This window comes from Stenella coeruleoalba (assembly GCF_951394435.1).
Source record: "Stenella coeruleoalba genome assembly, chromosome: 5".
In the NCBI taxonomy this organism is placed as follows: Eukaryota; Metazoa; Chordata; class Mammalia; order Artiodactyla; family Delphinidae; genus Stenella; species Stenella coeruleoalba.
The window spans coordinates 142,354,144-142,380,697 of NC_137150.1; the positions used below are offsets into that span (position 1 = coordinate 142,354,144).

Below are 26,554 nucleotides of genomic sequence, written 5' to 3' on the forward strand. Positions count from 1 at the left end.
TTGTGGATTCTCCCCGCAGCTATAGTTGGGGCTGCCTGGAGCGTGGAAGACCTTCGTCTTCCTTCACCCGTATGATGGTGGTCACTGGTGTGGATTTGAGTCCACGGATGTTGCTTGAGACCCTCTCGTGGGCTGGCCCTGGTCTAGACACGGCCGTGAAGACCCGCCTTCCCGAATCTCCAGTCCAACAGGGGGGCCGTGGGGAAATGAGAACTCGCACAGCTACAATGTACCCTGGGGAGGGAGGCCTCCCAGGGGGCTAACCCCCAACGGCTGCGTGGTTACAAGTGCCCCAAGCGTGGACGGAAAGAGACGTGTGTGTGTGTGTGTGTGTGTGTGTGTGTGTGTGTGTGTATTTGTGGAAAATGTATTCCTTGGAGAAGCATGGAGTCCCGGCATCAAAGGACTGGGTTCAAATGATCCCCGGTTTTGTGCTCACTGGTTGCAAAATTTTAAGCAAGTTATATGTACATGCTTTGGGCCTCCATTTTCTCGGCTATAAAATGGGAGTATGATAGTAATATCTACTCGCAGAGCTTTTCTGAGAGGTGTGTGCTCAGGTCCATCACCCTCGGCCCGCGAGTCTGGATCAACGGTCCTGTCCTCACGTGGGGCAGGCCCTGGGGTGTGGGAAGCACCTCTGCGTCTCCTCCCCAAACTCCCACTGTCACACAGCGCAGGTGGGACCTGGGGAGGAGCTGGTCGCAGTCACCGGTGGGGAGGGTCCTCGGCGTCTGCAGGCGCCCCTCATTTCACAGACGGGACCGAGACCCCCAGTGGAACTTCCGACTTTCCTCCAAGGACCCTCAAGGCGAATCCCGCCGATTCAATTCCAGGAGAACATTTTTTTCTCGTTAGATGTACGTGTTTCCTTTAAATAGTTAGAAAGCAAAACCCGTGCAGCTGTTGGTGTTTCTCTTCCGCCTTAGCTGCCGGGAAAGGCACAGCCAAGGTAAATGCCCCGGCATTTCATCTCAGATCCCCTAGGCTGTCGCTACTAGAAACACTTACTTTCTGTGCTTTTCTAGCGCTTTTTCTTTTCCTTTTTACAGTTGTTGAGTGTTTTCGCTCTTGAAAATGCTGTGGCTTTTTAAAAAAACTAATCTTTTGTTACCTAAGTGGTATAGAAATGTATTCTCCTTGTAAAGTTTCAGAATGAACCATGACAGATCAGGGAGCTTCCGGCTTGGTGACGTCACTCACATGCCAGAGGGGCTGGCACCCCAACTCCTCAGGGACAGAAACTCCACACTCAGGGCGCTAAGACCTCGTCCTGTGTGCCTTCTTGTCTGGCTGTTCATTTGTACCCTTTGTGATAAAGTGATAAACGTGAAAATACCCCAGCAATTACACAGAAGGTTTCCAGTCCCTTTATCACCCCCAAACCCGGTCTCTTCCCTCCAACGTTTGAGAGCTTGGGTGTATCTTTCCAGGTCCTTTTCTAAGGGTTGATGTAAGGATGGATACATACAGTATGTACAGTATCCTGCAGGCTGAGTTCTTTTTCTTTTTCCATAAATGGCATCGTATAGCCCATATCATTCTGATATTCTATTTAACTCCATGCCTTGGAGATCGTTTGAGGTATGAGTATCAAACATCACTTTATCAAGTGATGTTTGAACTGACGTCAACAGGTTCAACCCAGAGTCGAAGCCTCCCCGTCCCCAGCTTCCCCACTGCTGCTCCCATCCCTGCTGCGTACACGGCTGGGTCTCTCAAGGGTGATGTAATCCAGCCAGCGTTTCTATTTTGTCTGTTGCCCTGTGTGCGTTCCTGTGCGATCATACTCTCTGAGGACCAGAACTGTCCCTAAGTCCAGTCGCTCTCCTTGGACCTAAAAGAAACATTGGATCGAAACAAGCAGCAGGAGAAAGGCGACGCTCTCTTAAATTCCCAGCTGAACTGGAAGGGCCTTGGGGTTCCCCAGGAAAGAACAAGCGTCCCCATGCAGCCGCGTGGGTGTCCCTCGCAGGGCCCCGGTCAGGCGCTGCAGGACCAGCCCCTGCTGGCCATCTCTGCTCGCATCACCTGTGTCTGAGGATGACCTGGGACGCCCGGACTCGGGGGGCTGTGAGCGAACCGGCGATGCCTGGGGGACTGACACTCAGCAGGGCCGGGACCTGGGGGTCGGGGCCAGAGACCCCGGGGGTGGGGAGCCCTCTGAGTGTCGGGCATAGGTGAGGGGCTGGACCAGGAGAGGGGGCGGGAAGACCTCTCACCTCCGTGGGGACGGTGCTGGGGGGAGGTCAGCGGGATGGAGAAAAGGAGCGTGGGAGCAGGTGTGAGAACCACGCTCACAGGGGACTCCCAGTACAGAGGCCCAGTTCTGGGGGTCATCTGGCCTATGTGGGTTTCACCTGGCGCCCCTCTTTTGGGACAGGTGTGGGAGGGTCTGAGGAGCTGGGCCCCAGCCAGCCCTGCCCCCGCTGAGGACTGCTTCAGCTGCTTGGCCAGGAGATCTGGGACAGAGGGACTGCTGAGCAGCGACCTTGCAGGCCTGTCACCCTGGGGTTCTGTGTCCTGTGCGTGTGCTTCTCAGCACCTACGAGCAGAGACAGGCCCCGGACAGCGAGGCCCAGGCCGGGGTGAGGCTCACGTGTCCTGCGTCTGCGATCTGTTAGGTGCTGTGGTTGAATGAATGGTGTCCCCAAAAACATGTGTTGAAGTCCTGCCCTCCGTACCTGTGACTGTGACCTTATTTGGAAACTGGGTTGTTGCAGATGCGATTAGTTAAGATGAGGTCACACTGGGGCAGGGTGGGCCCTAATCCAAGGACACGTGACGGGCCTCCTTAAAGGAGGCCGTGAGAAGACGCAGACGTAGGGAGAAGCCACGTGATGACGGGGGCAGAGCCTGGGGTGACGTGGCCACGAGCCAGGGGATGCCTGGAGCCCCCGGAGCTGGGAGAGGCAGGAAGGACCCTCCCCTGGAGCGTCTGACGGGAGTGCGGCCCTGGGACACTTTGATCCCAGACTGTAGCCCCAGGCCTGGGGAGGGTGGGTCTGGGCCCTGGGACGCCTTGATCCCAGACTGTAGCCCCAGGCCTGGGGAGGGTGGGTCTGGGCCCTGGGACGCCTTGATCCCAGACTGTAGCCCCAGGCCTGGGGAGGGTGGGTCTGGGCCCTGGGACGCCTTGATCCCAGACTGTAGCCCCAGGCCTGGGGAGGGTGGGTCTGGGCCCTGGGACGCCTTGATCCCAGACTGTAGCCCCAGGCCTGGGGAGGGTGGGTCTGGGCCCTGGGACGCCTTGATCCCAGACTGTAGCCCCAGGCCTGGGGGGGGTGGGTCTGGGTTCTGAGCCGCAGTTGGTGGTGCTTTGTTACAGCCCCTCTAGGAGGCTCATACCTCAGGTAATTAGTCTCCTGGAAACGGCTTTTCTGCCACACCCTGACCCCGTTCCCACCCCCCAGACATTCCCGGGAATGCTGAAGCACCAGATGGGCTTATCCTGTAGCCTGTCCTCAAGGCCCCCAGAGTCTAACACGGACTGAACTGGAGAGAGCCGAGGAAACAGGCAGCGGCGGTGTAGACGCAGACCCGCTCCCAGAAGAGCCCGCCCTGCGGAGGCCTTCCTCCTGCTTTGCCAGTGGGACTCCGAGAGGCTCCCCAGTCCTTCTCTGGCCTCAGGGGGCCCAGGCCCGGCGGCCCCAGCTCCCGCCTGCTTCCGCAGCCGCCTGCAGCCTGGCGTTCGTATGGCTCAGCTCTAGCGGAGGGGACAGACCAAGCCCTTTGTCTACACTGGGGGCTGGGTCCTTGCTGGGTCACATGTGTCTTGTCAGGAAACTCTCCCGGGCCTCCAGGAGAGTGTGCTGCTGGGGCTACCTCACCCCGAGGTTGGCTGGGGGCTGCAGAGATGGGACAGAGTCCTCCGAGGCCTCCCCAGTTGGTGCCAGGGCTCCAGGCCCTCGGGGTGGCCCTGGAAGGGGGTCTGGGGGCGAGAGGGGCCTGCCAGTGGCGGAGGGGAGACAGAGTCAACTTGAAGCTGAGACACGGGGGCTTTTGCCAGAAGCCACGTCCTAGCTGAGGGGGCACCCTGGGGACGGGCTTTACTTATTTGTTTCCCCCTGTGAACCTGGAAGCCTGGCCTCCTCCTTCCTGAAACAGACCCCACGTGCAACACACAACTCAACTCCCTAGAGCTTAGGTGAGACCAGAGGACCGTGACCCCAACATGGTCGCAGGACATCTGAGCCGCTCTGACCTGGAACAGCCGTCAGGCCCAGCTGCCCTAGGACGTGAGCCCTCACTCACCTCCAGAAACCGGTCCTTCCAGTGTCTCATGTCCATAGACGCCATGATGCACACACAGGGGTGAGAGCAAGGCCTCTTCTCTTTACTCGACCTGCATGTGGCACGGCCATAGAGAAAGGCACGCGGTACTAGTTACTTCTGTACCTGAGTCCTTCTCTGATTTCACAAGCGGCATTAATTACTTTAAAAAAATAATGATGTTTGTGAGAGCAAATATTTAGCAGATATCTGTCATTTTATTTAGCTAAAGCCTGTCTGTAAGTTTTTTGTGTTCTAAATTCTGTAAAACAAACACCATTTTCACATTGGATTCTGTGATAAAATGAGACATGCAACACCTCCCACAGGGGCACACGCTCGTGTGAGGCTCTGGGGCAAGAAGCCAGGGCAGATCAGCGCCGAGTCAGGGTACAGCCCGCAGCGTAGGTGGGTGTGCTGTTACCTGCTCACGGCGAGCCAGGTGGGGATGGTGGTCAGGTCGCTCCCAGGCCGTGCGCCCGCCCAGGGGTGGGAGGACGTCAGGCCCAGCACGCGCCCAGGCCCAGGAGTGGAGCCCTTCTCAACAGGCAGCACGTCCCTCACAGTCAGCTCCAGGGTCAGAAATTCTAAGCGACTGGCCTCTGATCCCTTCTACAAATCAGAAATCCTGGAAAGTTCACCCATAAATGAGGCCTGTGTACAGTCTCTGTCTAGACACCAGACAGAAGGGTGGGTTTTACTGGGTGTTTTGGGTTGAACTGCGTCCTCTCACAACTCGTATGCTGCAGTCCTAACCCCCAGTACCTCACAGTGTGACCTTATTTGGAAATAGGGTCCTGGCAGAGGTAATGAGTAAAGATGAGGTCATCCCGGGGTAGGGTGGCTCTAATCCAGTATGACTGGTGTCCTTAGAAAAAGGGGAAATTCTGACACAGAGACAGGAGTACACACACAGATAACTCCATGTACAGATGGAGGCAGAGATTGGGGTGTTGCTTCTACAGGCCAAGGAACCCCCAGCAAGAATTACCAGCGACCCCCAGAAGCTAGGAGAGAGGCCTGGAGCAGACCATTCCCCGGCACCTCCTGAGGGAACCAGCCCTGCTGACACCTTGACCACAGACTGCTAGGCTCCAGCCTGTGAGAGGATCAGCTCTGCTGTCTCTGCACCCCAGTCTATGGCACTTGGCTGCGGCAGGCGCAGGACACACACCCTGGGCTTGGTTGGGGGCTCAGGGTCAGAGCGGGGCTGCGTGTGGCCTCCGTGACAATAAAGAAATCATGTTCCGTGCGGGAAGAGAAAGAACAGACATGTTTTTCTGTTTTCTTGGGCAACTCTGCAACCTAGGATACTGAATTTATTTTTATGTACTTTTTAAGATAGAGCCTTTAGAGCAGCGGCTCTCAAAACTTGAGCGTGCATCGAATTCCCTGGTAGGCTTGTTGAAATGCAGGTGGCCAGACCCCATCCCCGAATCTCTGCTTCAGCGGGTCTGGGATGAGGTCAGAGAATTGCTTGGGGCCCAGCTGTTGCTGTCGAGGCTGGTCTGGAGTCCACCACTTTAGAACGATCAATGCATACGTAATTCAAATCCTAAGAGTAATCCCTGACCCTCCCGATGAATGGAGGGAGGAAGGGCAGGTAGAGACGGTCATCACGCCCCATCCTCAGCGTTATCAACACAGCCGATTTCGTGTAGCACTTACCCCATGCCAGGTGCTGCGTAAGGCCCTGTCGACCTCATCTTTTTTTTTTTTTTTTTTTTTTTGCTGTACGCAGGCCTCTCACTGCTGTGGCCTCTCCCGCTGCGGAGCACGGGCTCCGGACGCGCAGGCTCAGCGGCCATGGCTCACGGGCCCAGCCGCTCCGTGGCATGTGGGATCCTCCCGGACCGGCGCACGAACCCGCGTCCCCCGCGTCGGCAGGCAGACTCTCAACCACTGCGCCACCAGGGAAGCCCCGACCTCGTCTTTTTTGATCTTCATAACACTCTTATGAGGCAGGTACTTTTATTATCCCCATTGGAATTGAGAAAACTGAGGCACAGAGAGGTTAAGAAACCTGCCTAAGGTCACACAGCTGTAAGTTACAAAGTCAGAACTCAGACCCAGGAGACTGGTCCAGACAGGGCGGAAGCAGGTTGTTAATGCTCTCAGGAGCACATTTCAGAGGGGGTGCCAGAGCCAGGAGGGAGGAGAGGACAGAGGGTGGAGGCTGCTGGGAGGAGCCGGGAGGAGGCCTGCCTGACTTTGAGGCTGGCTCGCCCTCCCCGCTGGGTGGCTGGGGAATGCAGTTTTCTTATTCCAGATGCCAACAGAAGCTCAGACCAGTATAATAGTGTTGATTATCTTAGTAAATAGATCATAATTATTTATAATTAGCATTTCAATTTCTGTGAGAAGATTGCTTCTAAATTGCTCGAAAATACTCCTCGAATATTTTAAACATTCCCTCAGCAATTTTATTTACTCTCTTAATTTGCAGTATGCTGCAACAAGTACAGAAAAGGGTGTGTAAGGTGGAAGTAATCAGCCCCGCACCCCGGCGAATGATGACAAGACCTCCAGCCTCTAGCCCTCATTAGTGGTGCCGAGCTGTAGCGTTGAACAGTGAGGGGATGGGTTCAGCTGGGGAGAGCATTTGGGGTCCGTCCATAAACTTCAGGTCACAGAGCGGGCATCACAGGGAGTGGGCCTGGTCCTGTCCCTCTGCCTATCCGTCGGTGGGGCCCCAGCTCCCCCTCACGGCCCGAGCTCAGGGTCCAGCCCCCAGTGGGTGCTCAGCAGAGAAGTGAGGGGACACCCTGGGGGGCGTTGCCCGCTAGCCACAGTGAGGGGTAGCAGGCTGCCTGCCAAGCTGGGGGGCAGAGCCACCCAACGGGGCAGGGAGGGCAGGGGGGCTGCCAGGCAAAGCACCCCAGGCTGGGGGCTCAGACAACACACATGGATTCTCTCAGTCTGGAGGCTGGACGTCCAAGAACCAGGGGCCACAGGGCTGGTCCCTCCCGAGGCCTCTCTCCTGGGCGTGTGGACGGCCACCCTCTCCCTATGTCCTCGCATGGTCGTCCCTCCGTGCGTGTCTGTGTCCTGATTCCCTGTTCTCCCCAAGCTGGGCTGGGCTGACCGAACTCACCCCGTCGCCCAGTCCTGGGAAACAGCAAGACCTCAGCAAAGGCCTCAGCCGCTGAGGTCAAACCCCAGGAGCTGACAGCCGGGGCGTCTGCTTTGGGGGACAGGAAGGGGCCCATGGGTCAATTCCCTCTTCTGCCTGCCTCTGGGGACGGCCTCCAGGCACAAGCTCTCCATCTATCCTGTCTGAGGCAACCTGACCTGGGAGCTGAGACACAGTGGACTGCACCCCACATTCCTCCTGTCCCCCCGGCCTCACTTCCTTTTCCCTCAGTCCAGCTGCCTGGGGATGGAAGCTCCCGGACAAAGCATCACACCCAAGCCGTCTCAGCTCTGTGATCCAACAGGACGAGAAAGAGCCAGCCTGGAGAGCCTGGACCGCCAGAGCGAGGTGTTTGCCTAACGCCGCAGGCCCGGGGCTCCTGAGGCTTTGGGGCTTGGAGGGACACAGCCGTCACCCTGGGAAGATGAATCAAGATGAGTCCAGCAGCAGCGGGTGGGCTGGACACGACTGGCTGAAATGGAAGGGGCAGGAGGCCCAAACGGCCGCAGTTACAGGAACAGGCAGCAGTGATGACAGTGGGAGGGACGGGGAGAAGGGTGGACGGCGCTCTGGAGGGAGGTACCACGTGATGGACCGTCTGAAGCAGAACTAATGGGTGCATTTAACTTGGACCCACTTCCAGCTGGGGGCCCGGGCCGTCCTCGTGGGCCACACCCTCATCTGCCTGCGTCCTCGGGGGCAGAAAATGACGACACGTTTGCTGTGTCTTGGGGACGAGTGATGGGTCCCGCGACAGCTTATCTGCGGATAAAGCGCAAGGAGATCGAACCGCTCACAGCACCCCTCCTTCTCGGCAGCAGCCTGAGGTTTGAACCTGGGTATCGCTGTGGTGCCTCCTTGGCACCCCAAGAGGCAGGGTGGCCCTGTGGTCTGTGGGCGGCCCCTGCAGCCAAGCTCAGCCTCGGGTCGCGCTCAGGAGAAGCGCCTGGCCTCCTCCACCCCAGGCTCCCAGGGTCGAGCTCCGAGCAGTCGGACGTGGACCCCTGCCTGCCAGGGAAGGCCTGCTGAGGCCGCGAGGGCCGTGGCACTCACGCTGAGCTCTGGGAGCCTGAGAGGACCTCGGGGGGCCGAGGGGGAAGCGGGCCGCAGCACCGGGAAGGGCCCTGGCTCCCCTTCCTTCCCCCTCCCCCGGGGTTAGCCCGGCAGGTGGGGCGCGTCCTTTACCCGCAGATGCTCCCCCAGGGGCAATGAGAAGACGGGAGGAAGGGAAATGGCTCCTGCCTGCCGCTGAGCCTGAGGTTGCAGATGCCAAAGGTAGGCGGCAGTTTACACGAAGCCTTCAGAGTAGGCACATCTCCGCAGACGGAGAGTAGACGAGAGGTCGCCCGGGGCGGTGGTGACCCAACAGGATCAATAATAATGGCCAAGAGGGGTCCCATTGGAGTGATGGGAAGGTTTCACAGCTCGCCTGTGAAGGGTTCCCGCCTCGGGAAGTTTCTTAAAAACCACGGAGCTGTACACTTGACACGGGGGAATTGTATGATATATAAATGTACGTCTTAATAAAATTATAAACAATAACTTTTAAAAATGAGGCTACAGGTTCAGTCCCAAACTCTCAGTCAACAAGGTGGGACTCAGAGGGACACTGTTTCCTCTGTGTCCTTTTCTATCTCAGTGTTGACCTCACATGAAGCTTCTTCAAACCCGGTCCTTAGCTGTGAGGACAGGAGCCTGCTTGTCAGCCTCTGCCGGCCTCACTTGCCTCATCTGTGAAATGGGGCTAGTGTTACGGCCCTCACAGGATGGAAGCGAAGCAGGCCGGCGGGGGAGCGGGGGCAGGGTTGCTGGCCTGGATCCCAGGACCTGGAGCAGACTCAGCGACTCTGAACAGCAGCTGTTGCTGGTGTCGTGACTGTCGGTGGGGGTAGGAGGATCCCACTTGGACGGCACCTGGGGGCTGGCTCCTTGGACCTTCCTGGTACCGTCTGCAAGAGCAGTGTGTGTGCGTGCTTTGTATGTGGGAGGTCAGATGGCCGGGGCTGGGGTGATGCAGAGGTGGGCACAGACCTCGAGTTTGCTGTCCTTTCCACTGGCCGTTCTGCACGTTCCCAGCCACCCTTCGCAGCCCTGGTACGGGCCACATTTCCAGCAAGAGGAGACCTCCTCTGCCCTGTGCACTGTGTCCACCTCTCCGTGTCCTACTCTGTCACTGCCTCTGTGCCCCTTCCCCACACTTCTTGGATGGATGGCTGGTGCACGCGCCCCGGACGGACTGGGCCTCTTGACGTGGAGGCTGCCTCTTGACCCAGTTCCTGGCTTGGTGCTGGGCAGCCAGCACATGATCGCTGAGAGCTCCATCCCTCACACCGAGCGGGGGCTCGGGGGAGGGGGGAGGCAGGATTCTGTCTGCAGCAGGTCGGGGCAGGAGCCGTGTGGGCTGGAAGGGCGTCTGGGGCCCAGCTGTGCTGTACAAGAGCTAGAAACCCCACCCGATTCCTGATCTTATTCTCACTGATGCATAACTGGAAAGGAGTTATGGTAATTTAGTTTAGCAAGTTCTGAAAATCTAGCCCCGTCGGATGTCCCCTATATTGTATTCTATAAAATTGAAATTCTTGGAGCAGTGATTCAAGCAGCTTCCTGGTGGAATTAGGATAAATGAACACCACTGGTTTTCATTTCTTTTTAGATCGGCATTAAGGTAGCTCAAATGCTTACAGCACTTTGCAATACATCAGCTGATCACAGCTGTAAAGGAACAAGGAAACAGAAGGCATTAGTTGTATCTTTCCATCAATTTTTGAAAGGAGAGTATGCTGAGACCTCTCTTGGTGTGAGCTGGCAGAGGGAGGGTGATGAGCTGGTGTATTGGTTAGCTACAGCCTTGTAACAAACCACCACAAAACTTAGGGGCTTAAAATAACCATCTATTCAGCCCATGATTCTGTGGGTTGGCAGTTAGGCTGGGCTCAGCTGGGCGATTCTTCTGCTCGTTTTGGCTGAGTTCACCAGCATCTGAAGTCAACTGGCAGTCAGTGGCCTTGTGACCGGTGGTTGGCTGGCAGTCCCCTGGGGGCACGGTGGTGACTGGGCTGTGTGCCTCAGTACCCAGAGACCAGCCATTCATACACGGTAGGATCACAGGGGTGCCAAAAGCAGCAGGACAAGGAGCCCCACGTGCAGGTCCTTTTAAAGCCACTTCTTCAGAAAAAAAATCTTTTATTTTATTTTATTATTTATTTATTTTTAATATTTTATTTATTTATTTGGCTGCACCAGGTCTTAGCTACGGCAGGCGGCCTCCTTAGTTGTGGCTCACCTGCTCCTTAGCTGTGACACGTGAACTCTTAGTTGTGGCATGCATGTGGGAATCTAGTTCCCTGACCAGGGATTGAACCCGGGCCTTCTGCATTGGGAGCTCGAAGTCTTAACCACTGTGCCACCAGAGAAGTCCCCATTTATTTTTAATCGTGGTATAGTATACATAACACAAGTGTTATCATTTTAGCCCTTTTAAAATTTAGTTCAGTGTCATCATTTAGAGACATCTTGCACTGCCTTTGCTGGAGTCCCACAGCCAAAGCAACTCTCAAGAGCAGCCCAGGTTGGAGGTCATTGAGGAGCAGCCCAGGTTCAAGGTCATGGAGGAGCAGCCCAGGTTCAAGGTCATTGAGGAGCAGCCCAGGTTCAAGGTCATGGAGGAGCAGCCCAGGTTCAAGGTCATGGAGGAGCAGCCCAGGTTCAAGGTCATGGAGGAGCAGCCCAGGTTCAAGGTCATGGAGGAGCAGCCCAGGTTGGAGGTCATTGAGGAGCAGCCCAGGTTCAAGGTCATGGAGGAGCAGCCCAGGTTGGAGGTCATTGAGGAGCAGCCCAGGTTCAAGGTCATGGAGGAGCTGAGCGTGAGTGCTGCTGTTCGTGCCAAGGGCCACAGCTGGGCCATGGCAGTGCTAAGTGGGGCTGTGCAGCTAGCTCCCAAGGGGGTGGGGGGGCCAGATACCTGAAGGCCACCTTTGAGGAAACGTGGCACAGGGTGGCCCTTGTGTCTGATAGGGACAGGGCAACAGGGACCGTGGGGAGTGGCAGGTAGATGGCAGGTGCTTGGATATAGGGGTTTCAGCCAGTGGCGTGGCTGGAAGCATGGACCTTGGTGCAGTGTCCTAGGGAACAGGCCCAGCAAGGCAGGTGGTCAGGGTGCCACTGGCTGGCCTGGCACTGGCAGGGCACTCCAGCCTGCCTGGGGTAGACGCTTCATAGGCACTTGGTGGACACCAGCCACAGCCCAGGGCAAAGCCCAGCGTGTGCTGGGGTGGATGGAAGGAGAGGGGCAGAGGCAGTCACTGTGCAGACCCCCACCATGGCACCCAGGCAGGGCTCAGAGTGGCGGATGAAGGTACCCCCGTGGGGCAGGAGTCCTACCTTGTGGGCAGGCTCCACATTCCCTGGTCCAAGGGAGCTGGCAGACGCACAGGCATCTGGTATGTACGGGCAGCTGGACCACAGGGGGATCTTACATCCAAACCTAATCTTCGAAAGGCAGAGACGTCACTGAAACCACGGCCTCCCTCTTACACAGGCTATAAAACAAAGGACTATAAGATGCTCTAAGATGGCTGGGCTCTCAGCAGGTGCTGGTGTGGCCCCAGCGGGTTTGGTGCTCACAGCGACAGTCGTCCACACCTGGGGGCCTGCTGGACCCCCTGGGGAGACCTTCCTCTGCAGACACACAGCCCACTTTCACTTCCGCGAGGCGCAGGCGGGGGCTGGGGGCTGCTGTTGGCTCAGGTCTCTGGACAGTGACAGCAGCGGCTGCTTTGCGCTCTTTCCGCCCTCAGGACGACTCTGCTCCAGGAATTCTGATTTCCGTGTTCCTCCAGAGGTCAAATATGCCCAGGTCATAAGCTGTGAAACTGGGGGTCCTGGCAGGGGTCTGGCACTGGGGGAGGGGCTGCGGAAGGGGAGAGGCCTGTCCCCAGAGAGACGGCACCCCATCCGAGCAGGCATCCTGCTTGCGGACCAGCTCTCCCTGGAGGGCTGAGGGGGGCGTGGAGACATCCAGGCCGACCCCCCACCCGCTGGGGGGCTTCCATTCCTGACCCCTTCGTTACTCCGCTGAAAGTCTCCGTGGCCAGCTCTAACTGGGGGAAGATTTTTCATCAAAGGGGGGAGGTTCTGTCCCTTTTACTTTTATTGAAATTATTCACAAGGGGTCGAACAAACAAGATCTCCAGCCAAGGGACTTGGCTTCCACACTTCTGGCTGTGTGACCTCACACAGATTACTTAGCCTCTCTGTGCCTCAGTTTCCTCACGTGAAAACAGGGAACAACAACAGTCCCTGCCTCACAGTGATGTTGGGGGACGAAGTGAAAACACGTAGAATGGTGCTGCCCGTGGAGGGGCTGCCGCCAGCGTCAGCATCGTTGTTACTATTACCACGCGGCTCTGATTACTCCTGGCCCTGACTTCGACTCGCCGGGTCGGCAGGGGCTGGGACGCTTCCTGTCGAAGGTGATCCCAGGACAGTGTCAGAGGAATGCCCTGGGACTCAAATCGTCATTACTTGTGTTCCCATCTTCTCTTTCCTACCAGATCCCAAATTCCCTTTGGATTCTGTTCCCCGAAGGGTGGCGGTCCCAGCTGAGCCTGGCTGAGGTGGACGGCAGGGAAGGCAGGGATGGAACAGAGGCGCGAACTGACCCGGCCAGTTAGCATCTCCGTTTCTCCACGTGAGCCCACTTCTGCTTTCACAACGGCAGCTCCGGGTACAGCTCGTCGTCCCCTGGCATCTTTGTATTTATAAGACGTAGGTTACTTCAAAATACGTTTCAGCGTTACATAAGTAATACATGTGTATTGCAAAAAATAAAAATAAAGAGAGAGAGCACTCATATTTTGGGCTGAGTGTCTGGGGGGCTATGTCCCCCAGATTCATACACTGAAGTTGTGTAGTCAACATGTGTTGAATGCGACTGTGTGAAGCCTTTTAAGAAGTGATTAAGGTAAAATGAGGTCACAGGGGTGGCCCTAATCCAACGTGACAGGTGTCCTTATGCGAAGAGAAGATGAGGACACAGACACACACAGAGGGATGGCCATGTGGGGACACAGGGAGAAGACGGCCATCTACATCCCCAGGAGAGAGGCCTCGGGAGGAACAGGCCTGCTGACACCTCGATCTTGGGCCTCCAGTTTACGGGATCGTGAGACAACGAATATGTGTCATTTGAGCCACCGAGGCTGTGGTACTTTGTCACTGCAGCCCTAACAACCTCAGAGAAGATGTGAAGCGAAGAGAGTGCTCATCCCTGCGGACCCTCCAGAGGTCTCTGGGGAAGGCCTCGCGGCGACCCTCCCAAGCCTGCAAGCAGGTTCGCATCTGCTCACACAGACAGGGCACAGACGCTGGCAGGAGCCGCCCCGTCCCCCAGCTGGACCGTCCCTGTGACACAGGACCACCGCGCCCCTCTCCACCAGCTCTGACAGAAGTCATTCCACTTTAGGGGCAGAAGGCACCAGAGGACTCAGCCGTACTGCCCCCCTCGAAGCCTACCGGCCCTGGAGAAAAAGAACAGAAACCGACGCAGTTTGCCTCTACCCAGTTCCCAGGCTACAGCCCATCCTGACGCTGAAGGTTGGGCTTATTTTCTGATGTGATGTCGTAACCGATGACGTTAGCAACTTAGCCAGAGAGACCTGACACAGAAGGGCAGATGCAGGAAGTGACCCAGACCTTGTCTTCAATGCCCAGGGTGCTGCGTAGACCAGCTCCTTCCCGGTGGCTGCGGGCGCTTATCCACACCTCTCTCTTTTATTTCCAGAAACAACTCTTCTTCTGTTATTCTGAATATTTGGGTTTTTAGAATATCGTGTTCCCAGTAAAATCATGTCATGATCTTGTATCTATGCCTAAATCTCTAAGCTTAAGGCATTCCATAGCCTCGCTCCACCTCCCCACACCCATCGAGGTTCACCTCCTCTTATACCAACACAGTGGATGACTTTTTCTGGAACGATTTCCTTGAACCCACTAAAAACAGCACTCGAGTGGTCCCTTCTACTTCTCAGGAACTAGGCGGCATGTTGGGCCTGTGAGATGAGTTAGTTTTCCTACATGTGTTAGAAACACCAAATCCGAACAGGTGAATTTTTATAAACAGCGTGCACTTTTTTTTCTTAACCCCAGAGAACAATTCGAAAAACAATTTGGTGCAAAGGCAAAAATGAAAGTTTTTGCTTGAGTGTGTGTGTCCAGGTAGGGGGGAGCGTTGCGGGGAGTGAGACCTTCCTTTGAGAGGCCCTGCCCGCCCATCCTGTGGACTAGCCTGCCCAGGGCGGCAGCTCCCACCTTCCCAAGAAGCCCCCCCGACTGTACAGATTTGGAGACCCACGGCCTCAGGTCAGAAGAACGTGAGTGTACACATGACGCCACCTTTGTCTTGGTCTCGAACACAATCAAAAAACAATCTAGGGACTTCCCTGGCGGTCCAGTGGTTAAGACTTCACACTTCCAATGCAGGGGGCATGGACTCCATCCCTGGTCAGGGAACTAAGATCCCACATGCCGCGCGGCACGGTCAAAACAAAACAAACACAATCTATATGGCCAACAGGCGTGCGAAAAAATGCTTCACATCACTAATTATTAGAGAAATGCAAATCAAAACCACGGTGAGGTATCACCTCACACCAGTCAGAATGGCCATCATCAAATAATAAATGCTGGAGAGGGTGTGGAGAAAAGAGAACCCTCCTGCACTGTTGGTGGGAATGTAAATTGATACAGCCACTATGGAGAACAGTATGGAGGTTCCTCAAAAAACTTAAAATAGAGTTACCATAGGATCCTGCAATCCCACTCTTGGTCATATATCCGGAGAAAACCATAATTAGAAAAGATACATGCACCCCGATGTTCATTGCAGCACTATTTACAATAGCCAAGGCATGGAAGCAACCTAAGTGTCCATCGACAGATGAGTGGATAAAGAAGATGTGAGATATATATGTATAAAATGGAATATTACTCAGCCATAAAAAAGAATGAAATAATGTCATTTGCAGCAACATGGATGGACCTAGACATTATAATACTAAACAAAGTCAGACAAAGACAAATATTATATGATATCACTCATACATGGAATCTAAACTATAATACAAATGAATCTATATACAAAACAGAAACAGACTCACAGACATATAAAACAAACTTATGATTACCAAAGGGGAAAGGGGGTGGGTAGGGATAAATTAGGAGTGTGGGATTAACAGATACACACTACTGTATATAAAATAAATAAACAACAAGGATTGACTGTACAGCACTGGGAACTATATTCAATATGTTGTAATAGCCTACAATGGGAAAGAGTCTGGAAAAGAATATATATATTCTTATTTTATATATATATGTACGTCCAAATCACTTTGTGGTACACCTGAAACTAACATAATATTGTAGATCAACTCTACTACAATAAAATTTAAAAAAATAATAAAAATAAATGACAGCTAATAAAAAATAAGCAATCTATAATAAGAATGGAAGAGAGGGGACTTCCCTGGCGGTCCAGTGGTTAAGACTTCACCTTCCAATGCAGGGGGAGCGGGTTTGATCCCTGGTCGGGGAGCTAAGATCCTACAGGCCTTGCGGCCAAAAAAAAAAAAAATCCAAAACATAAAACAGAAGCAATATTGTAACAAATTCAATAAAGACTTTAAAAATCGTCCACATCAAAAAATATATATATATATTAAAAAATTCTTAACAACAACAACAAAGAAGAATGGAAGAGAGTTTTATTCAAGCCAAGGGCTCTAGCCTGGAGTGTAGTCTCCACCGAGGAGGAAGGCATGGTCTTCAGCAGTTTTATGTTGTTTTTGCTAGAATGGAGAACAAACATCAAACACGACAGGGGTATATTCCTTCAAGGTTTCAGAAGAGACAGATTAGCACATGCACAGCAAGTCAGTATGGCCTTGGCATCTGGGAGGGAAACTCATCGTTGAAAGAGGACCAGCATTCATCCCTGTCTTCAAAGTGGACATTCTTATTTCTGGATAATGCATTGTTTTCTTTAATGGTTAGAGCAGAGGTAATGCATGTTTGCCAGGCCATAAGACAGGGGCTCTAGTTCACATAAAGTACAGGCCAAGTCCTGTATAAGCCAGGATGGCTTCCCCATACCCCAGTCAGTCTGCAGAGTTGAGTGCATATCCGGAGTGCCCTGGTCAAGTAGCACTTCTCAGCAAGGTGCGGGGGGCAAGGTCTCTGTGTCAAGTGGGGTCTCCAGGCAGAACGCAGAGCAGGGTTAGGGTGCAAGGGGCTTGGGTGGGGCCACTGTAACACCTGTGAAAGATAAAGGGGGGCAGGACTGGGCGGGGGAAGCCTCAGACCTCCATGCAGCTGACTGAGGTTCAGAGCAAAGATTGCCTGGTAGGGGCATCGGGCCACAGGCAGACATGCCCCAGTGCCCCAGACACTGACTGGTTGGGGCCTGGGGAGCCCCGATCTGCCCCTTGGCCTGCCCTCTGGCCCAGCTGTCCTTCCTCTGGCGCCTTGATTCTCCCATGGGACTCTACAAGGGTATTGATGGCCATCCACAGCTAACAGCTCAGCAGGCCCTGTGCTCAGGTTACAGGGCCTCAGTCCCCAGGACAGGATGACCACACACAGAAGCCACTGTCATCCCCACTAGTACAATGTGCAACCAGATTTGAACCCGGGGCTTCACCCCTGCACGCACAGCTTCCCTGTGTGCTGGAGGTTTGCCGGAGATCTCTCCTGGACCGGGCACTGGCTTCACCGCTCTTGTGACCTTGACTTTGACCGCAGGCTGGTCAGGCCAGGCATCTCCCCAGAGCCCCCTCTGCATTATATTCTCCACTGACACTCGGATGTCTGATGGGTGTCGACATTCTTGTCTGACTCCGCACCTCTAGGCCCAACTCAGTTTCTCCACAGTCACCTGGAGGGTGGGGCTTGGTGTGTCCTGGGGCTTCTAGTCTCTCTGCTGAGAAAAACCCTCGTGTAATTTTTGCCCTTGAAGAAGCCTATGTTTAAAATTTTAGGGACTTCCCTGGTGGCGCAGTGGTTAAGAATCCGCCTGCCAATGCAAGGGACACAGGTTCAATCCCCGGGCTGGGAAGATTCCACATGCCGCGGAGCAACTGAGGCGGCAAGCCACAACTACTGAGTCCACATGCCACAACTACTGAAGCCCGTGCGCCTAGAGCCCGTGCTCTGCAACAAGAGAAGCCACCGCAATGAGAAGCCCCCGAGCCGCAAGGAAGAGCAGCCCCCTCTCCCCGCGACTAGAGAAAGCCCACGCTCAGCAACAAAGACCCAACGCAGCCAAAAATAAATAAATAAAAATAAAAAATTATATATATATATACAGACGCACAATTTATTTATGTAAAATAATTTGTCTCCTGAAAACTTTGCATTTATCAATGTTTTCCTATCATGTATTAAAAACCTGTACCGTCTACCCATTTCAGATTAGTGTTAACATGCTGGAGTTAATACATTTCCAGCAAAGTTATTATCTTTGGTGTTGGTTAATTTTTGCATCTTGAGTAAATATGAAGTTTTGTCTTAGACTTTTAAAAATGCCTGAATTAGCCCCAGGGCCTGTGGCTCTCCTGGCACACCCTTGGAATCACGGAAGTCCTGGTGGGAATCTCCTCGCTTTACAGAAAAGGAAACTAAGACTCCAAAGGGCAATGTCCTTGTCCAAAGTCACAGTCCAAGGCTGGCTCCAAGCCCCAGCTCTCAGTTCCCCGCTAGGATGTCCAGCTGCTCCAGGAGCCCTCCGCCAGCCAGGCTGGCCCCTCCCCAGACCCGCCTGGACCCCTCACCTTTGCTCCAGGCACCTGAGCTGGTCTTGACAGGAAAGTTCCCAATGAGAGTGTTTCAGAGCTGGAAAGACTCCTTCTGGGCTTGGGGTGGGCAGCAGTCTGCCATTTGATTTGGGATCACCTCTCAGTCTCTGGTTTACTTATCTGTGAAATGGGATGCCAGCAAGTTCGTTCTGAGAATTAGAACAGATAATGAACAGAGAAGTCCCTCTCCCAGGGCTTAGCTCACACCTCTTTTTGGTACTCAGATCCTACTTTTCCTTGGCTCATTCATGGCAGAAATGCCCTCTGTCTACATACCTGTGCCAAATAATATTCTAGGTGAGACTTTTCCTTTCCTCATTTTAATTCAGCAGGCTAGGGGCCAGAGTTTCTCTCTTAGCAAGACAGCATCCTTACTGGGGTCATGAGAAGCTCCATCCTTGTGGCCGAGTCAGGGCCTGGAGCCAGGCTGCTGGCTCTGCCACCAGCCGTATACCGGTGGAGCTTTGCTGGGCCTCAGTTTCCACAACTGTAAAATGGGATGCTAACAGTCTCTACCTCACGGCCTTGCTTTGATAAGTAGGTGAAATAATAGCTTTCAGTAAATCTTAGCGATGGCCACATCTCCTGTCGACATGAACACGTGCACTGCACAGGGCCTGGTCAGGAGCTAAGGGCTGCTTGGCTGACTTCCAAGTTCCCGTCATATGTTCACTCTGTTCATATGTTCAGGGGAGATTTTCCAGAGGCAAATTCCTGCTCAGCTGAGGTCTGAGTGATCATAGATTCACAATGACTATAGGTTAGATTGCTCACAATTTATGCTGTTGAGACAAACACGGTCTTACTGAGCTGATCTCAAAGCTCAAAGTAACTATTAAGGGGCCATCGAATGCCTAAATGATGAGACGCACTTTAATTAGTTTTTTTAAAAAAGTAATTATAAAATGTGTGGGTATGATGCATTTAAACTTTACCACTTAGCATACAATAAAGTTTCCTCACCCCAGCCCAGCCAATGACAGTCTCATGTTTATCCTTCCAGATGTTTTCTGGACGTGTATATGCGTATATTGCTTTTTGATACAGAAAAGGGATCATTGGATAGAAGATGCTCTGTATCTTCTCTTTATTTTTTATTTTAACTTAATCTTAGAGATTATGTACTATCAGCATGTATAGAATTACTACAATCTTTGTTTTAAAATAAAAAATTATTAGGGGCTTCCCTGGTGGCGCAGTGGTTAAGAATCCGCCTGCCAATGCAGGGGACGCGGGTTCGTGTCCCGGTCTGGGGAGATCCCACGTGCCGCGGAGTGGCTGGGCCCGTGAGCCACAACTACTGAGCCTGCGTGTCTGGAGCCTGTGCTTCGCAACGGGAGAGGCCGCAACAGTGAGAGGCCCGCGCACCGCGATGAAGAGTGGCTCTCGCTCGCCGCAACTGGAGAAAGCCCTCGCACAGAAACGAAGACCCAACACAGCCAAAAATAAATAAATAAATAAATAAATAAATAAATATTAAATGAATATTCCAGAGTTTGTTTAACAAGGTGTCTTGCTGGTTGTTTCAGGGTTTGTTTTTGTTCTTTCCCGTAATACATGCTGTGTCAGGACCTCCTGTACATACACCTGCAGATGCCTGCGGGGATTCATCTATAGGATCCACGACTGAAGAAGCAGTGCCAGGCCCAAGGCTTCACAATATTAAATTTACATGAACATTGCCAACTATACTTCCTTTTTCAAGGATAAGGGGATTGTGAGTAGAACAGGTGCAGGTATGTTTATTTTAGTCAGGGTGTTTTCTGAAATAATTCGAGGTGGCTTAAAATAAGGCCCAGCAGACAGCAACAGCACCTGGGATTGTAAACAGTTTTCGAAGGAAGCTCCTCCCAGCTCAGGAGGGCCACCTGGGACCTGAGGACCCGAGCAGGGGGCAGGCCACACGGACGTACGGAGTACAGACTGGAGGTGACCCTCCACCCTTGTGTACAGCCCAGCGCCAGACAGCCCCGCCTGGACGCTCCCTCGGGCCCGGGGCCTGGCAGGGGACGCACGCAGCCCTTCTTCCAGGAGGGGACATTGTCAGGGACCACGGGCGACGGGTGGGGCTAGCGAGGCCGGTTCAGGGCGACCGCCTCCCCCCACCCCAATTCGGGGAGGCTTCCTCCAGGGTCAAATACGGATACAACGTTGCCAGCCGAGGGCCAACTGTAAAGAAGTCAAAGGGCGCTTTACTTGGGTCTGAAACACGACCTCGCGCGGACCAGCGGCTCCCAGGACGTCCCCCACGGCGACCCCCGCGACCCCCCTCCCCGCCCCACGGCGGTAACCGTGGCCTGGGGGGAGTCTCATGCCTGGAAACACCCCTAGTGCGCGCAGCGGGGGCCCCTGGGGAGATGGGGGCAGTCCAGGAGGTCCGCACTGTCCGTGGTGCTGCCTGCCCCCCCCGCCTCCACCGCCACGTATGCCGGCCCACCATGCAGTTCCCCCAGCCCTGGGTCCAGCCTCAGGCGGTCTGTGCCCCCGACGGATCCCCTCCCTCCACCCCCAATCCAGCCCTCCACCGACCTCGCTGTCCCGCCCCCAAAGTGTCCCGCCGGCCCCAAGCCCTCCGGGTGCTCCAGCCGCGTGCGTTACTGGACACGGGCCCGTCCCTTCGCAGCCGGCGCCCCGCCAGGCCGCCCACCCCGGTGTCCCCCTGTCTCCCCACGTGTCTCATGTTTTCCCCGCTGTCCCCCTGTACCTCCCTGTCCCCTTGGCTTATCCCCCCTTGTGTCCCCCCCTTGTGTCCCTCCCGACCCGTATTCCCTCCCCACTGTTCCCCTGTACTCCCGCGTCCCCGGCATGTCTCCCCGCTGTGTCCCCCCCGCACGTCCCGTGTCCCCTCCCCGCGTGTCCCCGCCGCCCCGCGCGCCGGCGGAACTGTGGGATCGCCGCGCACAGGAAGTGGCGGGGCGGCGCGGCCGAGGGCGGAGGGCGGCGGGCCGGGCGGGGCGGGATGGGGGCCGGGGGCGGCGGGCGCCGCACTCGCTGAGGCCCGACGCAGGGCCGGGCGCGCCCAGGGCCGGAGCGCAGCGGCCGGAACGGCCCGGAGGCGACGCCGGGGCCGAGCGCGCGACGAGCAGGTGGCGGCGGCTGCAGGTGAGCGGCGCTGCCCCCAGGTCGGGCCCCCGCCCGGCCCGCCGCCCGAGGTCGGGGCTGCCTCCACCGCCGTCCCAGGTCGCCCCCGACCCGGGCCCCGCGCCGCAGTGGGCTGGCTGCGCTCCGCCCGGCGCGGGGCCTGCGGGAGGACCGGGACTGGGGCCCGCGGGCCCCGGGTCCCCTCCCGGCCTCCCCGGGGCCTCGTCCGGCCAGGCCCAGGCCCCGTCCCCTCCTCGTCCCCGCAGGCCCGCCTGCGGCGCTGCAGCCGGGCGCGCCGGTCCGGGCTGGCGCGCGGCCAGGGCCGGGGCACCCCAGGAGGGGCGGGCGACCCGGCTGGGCGAGGGCACGACACCCCCGCCCCTCTCCCCGCGGGGTTTCTCGGGCCCCTCTGCTCCCCGCGGACGCGACGTGCCCCCCTCCCCCCCCCTCGGTTTCTGGGCGCTGGGGACCCGGCCCCGAGCGCTCCCCCGACCCTGCGCTCTATCTACGGCCGGGGGTTAGTTTCACTTTTTGCTCGGCCAGGAGGGAGGGCTGCAGGTGGGAATGCGCAGCAGTGGTGGGTGCTGAGTGTTCAGATTTGACTTTGGCGCTTGGACCAAAGGCCGTCTGTGAATTTCCACGGTTCCAGTCAGGTGATGGGGTCGGTCAGTAATCCAAGAGCCATTTGGGAGGAAAACCACCGCCACCCCAGGGCCGCCCAGAGCACCCAGGTCGGTTGATCCTGCCCGAGGGTCTCAGGAAGGCAGGCTGTGACTAGCAGTTGAAGCTACCTTGAAAGTATTGTGCTGGTTCCTCTCTTTCTTTCTTCCAACTTTTTTTTTTTTTTTTTTTTGGCTGTGTTGGGTCTTCGTTGCGGTGCACGGCCTTCTCACTGCGGTGGCTTCCCTTGTTGCAGAGCACTGGCTCTAGGTGCGGGCTTCAGTAGTTGTGGCATGCGGGCTCAGTAGTTGTGGCTCACGGGCTCTAGAGTGCAGGCTCAGTAGTTGTGGCGCTCGGGCTTGGTTGCTCTGTGGCATGTGGGATCTTCCCGGACCAGAGCTCGAACCCATGTCCCCTGCATTGGCAGGGGGATTCTTAACCACTGTGCCACCAGGGAAACCCCACACCCCAGACTTTTTTTTAAAGCACACTATATACAGTCTCCTCTAAGAGAATACTAGAGCAGTTAGGTTCCTTTTCATAGGAAATATGATCTCACGAGAAGGAAAAATGAGGTGGGCCGTTGGCCGTGAGATAGACTGGAATGAGAACTGCCACCCATATTAAGGGTGGAAACCACCCAGAGATCCCAAACCCCGAGCGGTGTGTGGTGGCCTGGCGATGGCTGTGTTTTGAGGGGCCCAGTGATGCTGGACTAAGCTGGGGGGGGATCCCCTACGTGTTCTAAATTACAGCTCTGCCGGCTGACTGTACTCATTTAGGGACTGCTAATGAACGTTTTCTCCGTTTAAAAGCTTCATAAGGGATCTCAGTGAGATTCTGCACATTCTCTAATTTGATCATTTCCTTACTGCTTTCCCTCCCCCTTCTTTGCGTCCTAACTCCACCCTCCTCTCCTTCAAAGTTGCAGAGTTGGCCTGTTACAACTCACTTCTGTATCCCTTTCTCAGCCACTCTGAGGGAATCTTCCTGATTATATTGTTTAAAAAAAGGTGCTACGTGTGATGGGCGTTCACACACACGTGGCTGACATTCAGAACGCCCACACACGCGGCTGAGGGTCAGCATACACAGGGCCTCCTCTGGGCCTTGGAAGGCGCAGGCCTTGATGTTCTGAACCACACTTCACGGGCACGCAGACTGGCTGTGTTGGTCGGAGCATGCTGTTCACCCCACCTGCGTGGGGCCTGCGGGGGCATGTCTGCCAAGAGGCCTAGGCCGAGCAGTAGCCTGGAGAAGGTGCGGGAGCAGAGGGTTAAAGTCCCTGTCGTAGGAGGTGAAGGGAGGTGCAGGAAGGACACTTGCATTGCCAGGGTGTGGACTCCAGAAGCCGCCTCCTGGGAGGCAGGGCCGGCAGGCTGATGTTCCATGTGCCTGTCCCACGTCTAGGTGCCAGGGCCAGGGAAGCACACTGAAAGCAGTTGTTTATTTTGGAAGTTAGAAAGAGTGCATCCACCGAAGTGATCTGGGCTGTCCGTGTTTACTCCAGCGTCCCACGTTAACCAGCGTGGGTCGTGATACACAGGGTTAGCCCTTTACATGTGACAACTCTGCTAGCACTTCCACCTTGGAAAAGAGTGGTCTGAGAAAACCCAGAGGTTGAGTTACCCCCGAAGGTTGGGTCGCAAATTGGCGTGGCCAGAATTTAAACTAAGATCCATGGACTCCCACCTTCTCAGCCCCATCTGTCTGCTAAGAGTCTGGAAACACTTTTATCTCTGGTCAAATCAGAGGTAGGAGGGAAATGTTGAAATCAGTATAAACAAGGAAAATGAGAAACAGAAATTGTGTTTGAGAAGAGCCAATTTACTGGGTTTTCCGGGGCGGGGTGGAAGGGAGGGTGTGGTCAACGCTTCCAATCGCATTGGACCCCCAAAACACACATCTTCCCCTGGCTTTCAGCCTGACCTAGCGTGGGAGACAGGACAGGGGGCTTCAGTGGAGATCAGTGGCGGCCCCTCGCTGTTAGCAGTTAGCCCCCCATCAAAGTCCACCTGGGGCAGAAGCAGTGGCTTCTGCTTCCATCTTTTTCTTCCCTCTCTTGAGCCTCATCAGAAACTCTAATATTTTACTGTTACAAGTTGTGGCAAAGCATTGGATACAATTGGCTACATTTGCCTGTTTCTTAATGATTTGACTGTATGACATAAGATCTTTAGTTACTCAGTCTTCTCATTGAGAAACGTATGTTACAGTCAGATTGGACTGAATTTTGTAAAACAATTGCTTGGAAATTTCATGGATTTTACTTTTGGTTAACCAAGGAATGCTTGAGGTTTTAAATGAGTTGATTCACATTGTAAAGCGAAATGACTCTGACTTAATCCGTTGTTTCTAAAACCACTTCGTAATAATCTTAAACTAATCCTAAATTACTGATTTCAAAATGCTGGATTTTAGGTAAACACATGAGTGGTCCAGCCTGGGACAGTCTCTCGTTTAATTATTGAGAAGAATTCACCATGTCCTGTTTATCTTTGTGGAGCAAAGTGCTAGAAACCGAAACACGGATCATCTGGGGGCGGCATCTGTGTTTCTCTTTGGAGGCAGAGGAGCAGATGCCCGGGGAAAGTTGGCCCAAGTTCCCGCCGCAGGGCTGGAGCCTTTGGCCCTGGACGCTGTGCTTTAATTCGCCATGTCTTTCCGCAAGTGCAGCCAGAAGGTCACAGATAGGATACATTTTAAATATTAGTGTTGAAAGAAACCGTATCCTTCAGTATGTGACAGGCAGATGTCTTCTTCCAGGCAGAAGTGCTTCGCATCACGCAGGACTAAAAACCGAAGCTGAAGCTGGGCGCTCCTGGTGGGAGCTGCCTGCCAGCAGCCGAGAGGCCTGTCCTCAGGTGGCCCCGGGAGGCCATGCATCATTGATGTGGCTCTTCTCAGTTCCCTCCGAAAGTGGGTGGGGAACGAAAGCAGCGATAAGGGTGGTAGTGAGTTCTACCCTGAGCAGCGTTGAGAAGCTGCAGTGAGGAACACCTTTACCCGATCTGCTCTCACGGGTCCTGTGAGCCCCGCTGGCTGCATCCCCGGGGGCGGGCGTGGGGTGGGGGCTGAATTCCAGAGCTCCACCGACGGGGGTTCTTTTTCTCTTCATCACTCAGTTTGCTGACCTGAAAACTTTATAAGTATATGCTGACGTTCAGTGTGTCCCTGCTTTGCGTCTGGTCTGATGACAACAGCTCCAATTATTGCATCTCCATGAGGCATCTTATGGGCTCATTATGTTGTTTCTGTGAGGACAGGGTATTGCCCCATTACACAGCTGGAGGAACTGGGTGGGAGAGCTTGGCCACAGTCCCTCGGCTGGCAAGCGACACATCTAGATTTCCAACAAGGTCTCATTGAATCCAAACCAACGCGGTGCTCAGAAAACTCAGTCTATGAAAATCTGCATTTTTGAAGCAGAAACTCAGTGACTGGCTTCACAGAAGTATTCATGTAAAAAAACCTCTTCGCTTGTAGGAGGCGAGACTTGGTGGACTGGGGCCCGGAAACCCCCATTGAAGATGATAGAAACAGGTACACGCTAGAAATGATGTTGCCTGGGGAAGAAAGAAATTCCATTTATGCAGATTCATGTGTGCTCAGCTTTTCATTTTCCGCTCAGTAGCGGCAAAGTGAAGAGCCGCCTCTTGACTCTTACCATAAAGAATGTGCTGGTGGGCTTCCCTGGTGGCGCTGTGGTTAAGAGTCCGCCTGCCGATGCAGGGGACGTGGGTTCGTGCCCCGGTCTGGGAAGATCCCACATGCCGCAGAGCGGCTGGGCCCGTGAGCCATGGCCGCTGGGCCTGTGCGTCCGGAGCCTGTGCTCCGCAACGGGAGAGGCCACGACAGTGAGAGGCCCGCGTACCGCAAAAAAAAAAAAAAAAAAGAATGTGCTGGTGATCGGGTTACGCTTCTCATACATTGATTTCTAATTAGACCATCGCCCCAGGCTAATTGGAGTGACTGATTGGATGAATGAGTGAGGATACACGTCATCCTTCTGTTCAGAGAGAAATGAATCAATTGGTATACCTTCCAAAATATGGCTTGCTAGGAGTGACTTTTGCCAAAATAAGACAAGTCAGATTGTTAGATGAAGCCGTCACCTGTTTGGGTTCCGCGTGAGGAGGACGCCAAGATGGGACGTGCAGGAGGTTCGGGGGGGGGCACACTGTGGGGGCTGGAGGGGGTGATCCGACCCCTGAGTGAGGGGACAGGGAGCGGGGAGGCCTGGGAGGATGTGGCTCTGAGAAAGCCAGCCTGGGGTCCTCGGGCCCCGCCCTTCGGGCAGTCAGGTCCGGCAGGCACCCCCCAACCCCCGGCGGCAGGTTCTCTCCTGAGGGGAGTCTGAGTGTCAAAGCACCCTGACAGCCTCCACGTTTAGTGACTTGGAGTCCACAAAAGTAGAAATAAATAATCGCAACAGTAAAAGGAATCCCAAACCGTGAATAGTCCCTGGGCCCCCGGCAGTGTTTTGGTTTAGTTTTAGGAAAAGCCCTGCAGTCTGGCAGGTCCCCTTGAGCCGTTATTTGGGCTCCTTTGCTGTAAC

At 54.8% G+C, this 26,554-nt stretch overlaps 1 protein-coding gene across 4 annotated transcripts in view; it reads left to right on the top strand.

The window, feature by feature from the left end:
• Nucleotides 1-21,213: 21,213 nt before the first annotated feature.
• Nucleotides 21,214-26,554, top strand: part of AGPAT3 (1-acylglycerol-3-phosphate O-acyltransferase 3) — a 107,693-nt gene continuing 102,352 nt past the window's right edge. For all 4 annotated transcript variants that reach the window (XM_079923197.1, XM_079923198.1, XM_079923196.1 and 1 more), the window contains exon 1: nt 21,214-21,357. The gene's annotated coding sequence lies outside the window, so the exon portion shown is untranslated. The remainder of the gene's footprint in view (nt 21,358-26,554) is intronic.